This window comes from Chenopodium album, chromosome 3 (assembly GCF_948465745.1).
Source record: "Chenopodium album chromosome 3, dcCheAlbu1.1, whole genome shotgun sequence".
Classification (NCBI taxonomy): domain Eukaryota; kingdom Viridiplantae; phylum Streptophyta; class Magnoliopsida; order Caryophyllales; family Amaranthaceae; genus Chenopodium; species Chenopodium album.
The window spans coordinates 20,078,493-20,086,515 of NC_137836.1; the positions used below are offsets into that span (position 1 = coordinate 20,078,493).

Here is an 8,023-nt window from a genome sequence, read left to right on the forward strand (position 1 = left end):
TTAATTGTAGATTTCTTGAAGAGATCCTTTAGGGGATCCATCCGAGATACAACATAGACTGTGTGAACGAGTATGTAGTGTCTTCACTTGGTTGTGGCCCACACTAATGCGAGATACAATTTTTCAAGTGGTGTATAGCGTACTTAATACTCGAGAATCTTTCACTAGTAGAAAAATACAAATGCACACCGAGTTATTGGCATCGGTTCTTAAAAACCGGTGGGAAATAAATTAGGTGGAATTCAGTATAATAGAAATGGCACCGGTTCAAACTAAATCGGTGCCAAATAAATAAAATTGCACCAGTTTGAACTGGTGGGAATTTACTGTTAAAAAAAAACAGCCCTCTTATTTCTCCCTCTTTCCCCTCTTCTTTCTTTCTTTCTCTTTCCTAATCGTTCTCTCTCTCTCTCTCTCTCTCTCTCTCTCCCCTAAACTGGATCTCTCTCGTATCTCTCAGCTCCGCCGTCCCGCCGTCCATTCCACCCCCCGGCGCCATCTCTATCTCTCCTTTATCCTAAACTAGATCGCTCTCCTTTTCTCTTTTTGATTTCACCATACACAGTAGCGCATTTTCTTCACCGGCGGCGATGGTAACGGGTATATCTCTTCTCGAGTCCTTTGCTTCAGATCTTGGTTATTGGTATGTATATACTTTCCTTTTTTTTGGTGTTAATTTGATTTTTTTTTTCAATTTCTTGGGCCATTGTCGTTTGTAAATGTTAGATTAATTTGCTTAGTGATGAAAATTTGGTTGCATGGGTGTATAGGTTTGCATGATTGTATTGTGTACAATGTTGGAGGTGATTACTGTGCAAGATTTGGCTGCTCAGATTGATGTCAAATTGAAGCGCAAAACGATTTTTATCGAAGGAGTTCTTCACTGTTCGATCTGTTAAAATTAAACCACTGAACCTGCTACTAGTGTTGATTCTCCCAATGGCCCTATCTCTCCAGTAAGTTTTTATATAATTTCTATTTATTTGTCTAGTTTAATTTATTAATTCATTGTGATATTTAAATTCGTATTTGACAAGAATATCGCATTTAATTAATGATAGTTAAGTGTCTTTAATTAGAGGAATTGATGTTATTGTTTTGAATATAATGCATTGTTTTTTGCTACGAGATTTGTTACAAGATGAGTGATTTGTTACGAGTTTTGGATGGTTTGGTTGCATCATTGTTCTAATTGGCACTTTATTTATAGGGTCCATTTGTGCTGCAATTTGTTGATTTACTTTTGGATGAACCGAAATCTAATGCTTGGAGAAAAACTAAAATTGTTTGTACGATTGGTCCTTCGACCAGTAGTCGTGAAATGATATGGAAACTAGATGAGGAAGCAATGAATGTGGCGTGATTAAATATGTCACATGGTGACCATGCTTCACATTAGAAAACCATTGATTTGGTTAGAGAATACAATAATGCTCACTTTGATTACAAGTTTACTTCTATAATGTTGGATACTAAGGTAATATACAATGCTCTTTATTTACTCATTAACCCGTTTCAATTCCAAATATTCGTTAGTTTTATTATTTATGCTCTTGTTTCTTGCCTGATTTTTGTTCTAATGAACTTCTGTTGTGAGGAATTCTAGCTAAACTCTTTTAATTTGAGACCTCTAGAGTTTGCATAATCTTCATGCTCTTCTATAATTTTCATGCTCTATTTTTGCTTAGATATGAAAGAGTACCTGCAAGGTTAGATAACTTATATGCTAGTGACCAGATTCAGTGAATTTGGTGCTGTTTTGCTGTCATAATTTCTTATAAAATTTACATTTTTGTCATCTGTTTTTTTTTTAATTTTTTTATTGAGTTGTGCCTCAAAATTTTGTTATAACATTTATAGTTTCTGCATATTTCAAAAGACAGAAAGAAAGATGATTCTTACAAAAATCTGTTTTCTTTCTTCTTTTTTTTTTTAATGAAATACTAATAATAAGAAATTCAGAATAAAGAGGTCCTATTGGCTGTTGGAATTCAAAAGGTTGGATAGTGAGATAAGGGTATGCATGTGTATGTCTAAAAGCCTTACACTTGACTTAGTTGGTAGTTTGAGATTACGTGTATCAGTATGTACCTCATACACAATTTTGAGGGTGGATGTATTGGAGAGGTTTCGAATAATTCCTGTGATTGGAGAAGGGTTTGAGCCTGTTTATTTGTTGCTAACAGTGTCAATTGTGTTTGCTAACAATGTCAGGGAGATCACTCTCCGGCCTTGATCTCTGTCTCATCTAAGCGAAAAAATAGTGGTACTACTTCAGTGTATATTTTAGGGGTTTAATGCTGAGCGATAGTTGTTCAATAATGTCATTTAAAATTTGTTTGATGGTTTATGACCAAATTGAATTGTTGAATTCTAATGCTCTATTGTCTTTTTAAGTCTAATACAGAGTACATTTTCGCCTTGATTTCTCCTTTTCTGTAAAAATAATTATTTATGATTATAAGCAGACTTTCAGGCAGTGTACCAAACTAAGCTTTTTATTAGATTGAAATTTTAACATTTAGTTTTTAATAAAGCTCTATGCTCTCTCAGGCCTGATTAGGATGATTTCCTTACTAATTAAGGGGTTCAAGCTGCGATTTTGACAAATTTGAAGATGCTAATGCAGGTGAAATCCGTAATGTATACTTCTAAACTCATTTTTCAATGATCTAATGATATCATTTCATGTGCTTAAATGAATGATCCATGGCAAAAGTAGGTCGTTGGGACTACTAACCCTAACCAAATTAGAAATTTATAATACCTAAACTTACACTAAACTAGTTAGTGGCAAGTAAAGGGTCGAACCCAAAAGGACTAAGTGTATCAATTTGTGCTAACTAGACTAGTAGGAAAGCTTGTGAGATAGATAGAGGTTCAACTAAACACAACTAAGAACAAATAACTAAAACTAGGGAAAGTGGAATCCAATCACATCAATACATTCAATAACATTATACAATTAGATGAAAATGACCTTGATTAGGAACAATCAACACATTTAATTCACTCTCGCACAATTAAGCATGTTAATTATCCTACTAAACTAATTCACTCTCGTGCAACTAGCCTAGCAAAGGTATGGAAGAAATTAGGGCTCTCAACCAACTCACTCTCGCACAATCGATTGAAAGCACAATTAAGAACATAGAATCCATTAGCTAGAAAGATTCTAATCCATAAAAGCATCATCCATACACAATAATCAAGAAACAATTCCATACTAATCACAATCAATCATTCAATTTATTAACATAACCTTCATCCATTTCTCTAGAACAAAATCTAAGCTAACATAATGAAGAAAGACATGGAAAACAAGGTAAAATAAGAATAAAAACAAGATTAAACAAATAAACTAATTAATCTACTCAAATCAATAAACAAAAAGCAAAAACTAAGAATTAAGCAAGAAATAAAGATGAGAGAAAGTTAGAAAATGCTCATTGAATAGATGAGAAGTTCCACAAAGTTGTTTCTTAAACCTCTCAAAAACTCCATGGAAATCCAAGCTTTCTCTCTCTACACTACTCCTAAACTAACCCTAAGAGAGAGAAAATATAGGCTAAACTAATCTAATCTATCTAAAATAAAATGTTGATTGAAAGTTATGAGAAAATAACCCCAAAGGGGTATTTATAATACAAGTTAAATAAAAAATAAAATAAAAGAAAGAAACTAAAAAGAAATAAAACTAAATAAAACAAATAAATTAACTAAACTAAAAACCAATAAAAACAAAACTACAATCAAATAAAATAAAAGAAAATGAAAAGAAAAAAGAAAACCCCAAAATCCCCAAAATTCCCACCCAAACCCACGAAAACATCAGACCCCCTCTTCTTCTCCCTTTCGAATTGGCTGCTTTCAATTCAAACACCATTCACGCATCATCATCACCGTTCATACTCCATCATCATCAAGCATCATCACATCGCAGCCGTCCGATTTTCATTAAAAATCACGTGAAAAGCTCGTGATTGACCCACAATTGCGCGCCCGCACAGAAGTCGCACAACAAGTCGCGCAAAGCTACTGCCTCGACTATGATATTGGATTCCAATTGCACGCTTTTTGACAAGGCTGCGCGGCCGCGGTGGTCTGGGTTGCTACAGATGCTAATTTGGGCGAATTCGGAGGTTCGATTGAAGCGGCTTCTCTTATTGGTGGGTGGTGTTTGCGTGGGTTTGGTTGGAGGTGGTGAATGGAGATAAATTTGAGGTGAGTTGGAGGTGAGGTGGTGAATTGGTTGCTAATTGTTGTTGTTGCGAGTGGATACAGGGGAAGGGCGTGGTTCAGGTGGTTTGGTGAATTGAGGTTGGTGGTTGATTGGTGGCTGACGGAGGTGGTTCTTGATTGGAGTGGAGTGCTGGTGCGGTTGTGGTGGGCTGATAGGTGGTGTTGGTTGCGGTTTATGGGAGAAGGGGATTGGTTGCGATTTTGGTGGTGGTTTGGTGAATTGAGGTTGGTTTTGCGTGGCTGTGGAGGCTGTTGGTGTTGTTTGGTGATGTTGGTGGTGTTGGTTTGGTTGTGGCTAAAAGTGGTGCTGGCAGCAGCAAGAGGAGGGAGCTTTGTGCATTTGCCTCGAACCTCGGACCCCGAACACGATTTGAACTTGAAACCCGGAACACCTACAACCAAAAACACGAGGGTATTACCACGAAATAAAATAAAATAAAGATAAAATAAAATAAAATAAAAATAACATAAAAAAATAAAATCAAAAGAAATTAAATAAAATAAAGAGAACAAACATGAAAATAAAATAAAATAAGAAAATGAGAGAAACTAGGAACTTATTAGAAAACAAGAACTAAAAACTTAAAATATAAACATATAATATAAGATAAATTAAATAAATTAAGAAAATTAAGAAAATAAGCTAAAAACTATTAAAAATTACTAAAATACTAAAAATAAAGATAAAAGACGAGAATAAGAAAATAATAGAAATAAAGGAAAAAATTGGCTAAGTTATTGTAAAATAAGCCGGAAAGCGACTCAATAAACACCCTAAAAGTGACATAAAAGTCACTTATCAAACTCCCCCAAGCTAAACTTTTGCTCTTCCTCGAGCAAATTAACATGAAACACGGGAGAAGGAGAGTGATTTATTCAAGCAACTCTAAGACACTAAAGGAGACAAGAATGTACACTAACTCACTTTCGTAGGAATCACGGTCAATTTTAGCAACTAAAGACAAGCCCTTTAAACCCCTAGATCGCCCTAGAGGACGAGTGTGCTCTCGTAAGGGTGTCCTAAGAGTTTAACCCAAAACTCTAAACAAAAACCAAGGCAAGGCAATAAAAAGAAAAGAAAAAGAAACATAAAAAGAGAAAGAATACACAAAGTTCATATTTGGATAAGAGATAGGAACAAGCACCAATGAATGCAAACCTTTCTAAATAGACAAATGTATGCACGTTCCAAGATGTCAATGGTTGATCGAAACATAACATATGCTAAGCATAGAGAACTAATGGGGACACAATCCACCCTAGCCCCAACCAATCGGGCCGCGTTCTCTCCACTAGGTTCAAAGCAACCCCTAAGCTAGCTTCTCATGATTCTTCGAAGGAACTGGAAAAAGATAAAGAAATGAAAAACTTTTAGAAGGTAATCCCGACATCTCAACTATGCATACTCTCTCCATAGGTTTGAAGTCTATCTCCCTCCACCGTTCTTTGACCTAACCCCACTAAAGTCTAAGGGTCTTTTATTGGGTTGTAACGTAAGGCTAAGGGTTAAGGCGGGGTAAAAATTTGAAAATTTTGGTGAAATTTCCTAAGTGAAGCAAAAGAGTGGCCTACTCTCAAAAACAAACTCAAGAAGTCATAAAATATCAAACAAAAATACCAATAATGCCATTTCCCCCAAGCTTATTCAACACTAACACAATATATACCAAAAACAAAGTAACGCTCCCCCCCAAGCTTGAACGAAGCATTGTCCTCAATGCTTTAACTCGGGAAGAAAACGAAACCAAACTAAAATATTTTTGTGTGTGTGTGTTTTTTTTTTTTTTTTTTTTTTTTTTTTTTTAAGAAAATCTTATTTGATGTACTTGCCTTTTTTTTATTTTATTTTTATTTTAAAACTATGGACGGCTTTTTCTTGAAACTTCATTTGATTTTCTTGAATTGCATCTTTCTTCTCAAACTTTTTTGCATTTTCTTTTCAAGCTCAATTTTCAATACCTTACTTAAACCAATTCACAAAGTTTTCTTGCTCATGAAAAACACTATCAAAACTCAATCCTCACATGCCAATGCTTCACTTACTAAAAGGGTTGGTATACATAGGCCATTGGGTTTGTAATGCGGTTTAAACAAGAGCGGGAAACATTAGGCTCAAATTGGTTAATAAGTAGGTCGATGCAAAATAGAAAACCAAATTTGTAACAAAATAAAAAGAAGATAAAGAAAAATGAGAAAGGGTGCCCTTTTCCTCCCCTAGAGTGGCTCGGTCACGATCTTGGGAGCTAGAGGTCAAAACAAGGATTAAGACATGCATAGTCAAGTGTAGACACCTAAAAATGTCTCCCTAAAACCAAACCCGATGATGAACAACCTTTCACCGCCACTATTTGTCGGGTTTAGTATTTAATCCCGAGAGTGCTTAAAAAATCGTATTTTATTAAATTCATATTTTTGAACAGTCCATGGATTAGTCTTGATGTTTGGTAAAAGCATAGTTTTAATTTCAGCCCAAACTTATTAATTAATTTTTAGCCCAAGCCTTTTTATTTTTATTGTTTTATTATTTATTTTTGGCCCAAACGCTTTATTTATTTTTATTTAATTATTTTCTTATTTTAGCCTGAATAATAAAAAGTCAGAAAAGGCCCGAAATTATCAATCGGCACTTAAAATGCCGAAGGAAATTAGGGTTAAAAATGTATTTAGACGGAAAAGCAGGCTGGAATTTCCCGAGCCACGGCAGGTACCTACCGTGTCACGGGAATCCTTCCCGTCTGACGGTGGGATTTCCCGTGACACGGGAGGTCTGCCGTGACACGGGACATTCCGTGTCTTTTCCGCGTAAACCCTTAACGCGTTTTTTATCCCGTTTTTTGAAAATTTCCCGCGTCACACCAAAAATGTACCGTGTCACGGGAAAGTGTACCGTCTGACGGTGGAGCTTCCCGTGTCACGGTACAGTTTGACCTTGTCACGGGATAATTTTTTAGGGTTTTTATCATTTTAGGGTTCCGTGTGCTCCCTCAGCACATTTTCCCTATAAATACCCCCTCATTTCTGATGTACGGGGCACCGAGTAATTCTCTAATTTTATTTTCTCTCTTCTATGCTTTAGCCTAAACACTAGCCTACCCTTTTTCACTTCAAAATTCCTTCTTCAAGTACTCAAAGGAGTCCATACTTCACTTGTGGTTCTGTCCTTAAGCCAAGGCCTGAAAGGTAGAATTGTTTGAGGGTTTGGCCCCAAAATCAACTTTACTTTATTTAATTTAATTTAGTTATTGTTTATTTATTTCCTTGAAGTTACTAACTCGTTTATTATTTTGTAGTTGCAAACAAACAGAATCAAAGTAAGAGTCATGCTCCTTTTATTTTTATTATTTTTCTATCGATTTTATGTTGTTGGAATTGTGATTAAATTGGTTTTAATATTAATGTTGTTCTATAATTGTTATTATGATCACCATATTACATGTTTAAAGGGAATATGTAATTGAAAATCACGCCTAATAAGATAATTTGGACAACCGGTTTAGGATCCTTTTAATCTTGTTATTTAATCAAGTGATCACCAATATTTTAGAATTATGTGTGCATTAATCTTAAACCAATTTAGTTAAATAATAGTTTGGAGCGAATTGAATTATTGTTTGTATGCCTTTGAGATCACAAGAATCACTTTTCACTATAAGAATCGAGTAGAGGCCAATACGGGCGAATGTGACTCCATAACTCACTTCGTACCATCATCCCCGATTCTCCTTTCGTGGTTCCGAACCATATGGAGTTAATAATCTCATGGATTATGAATGGGGTGTAA

At 35.2% G+C, this 8,023-nt stretch overlaps 1 long non-coding RNA gene across 2 annotated transcripts; it reads left to right on the top strand.

Annotated features, from left to right (window-relative positions):
- Positions 1-384: 384 nt before the first annotated feature.
- Positions 385-3,893, top strand: LOC145623888 (uncharacterized). 2 transcript variants are annotated; one of them, XR_014110285.1, is made up of 4 exons: positions 385-643; positions 771-956; positions 1,211-1,477; positions 2,554-3,893. It is a non-coding gene; the product is annotated as an uncharacterized LOC145623888 (long non-coding RNA). The 2 variants fall into 2 exon arrangements; XR_014110284.1 differs by lacking the exon at positions 2,554-3,893 and adding an exon at positions 2,215-2,483.
- The last annotated feature ends 4,130 nt before the right edge of the window (positions 3,894-8,023 follow it).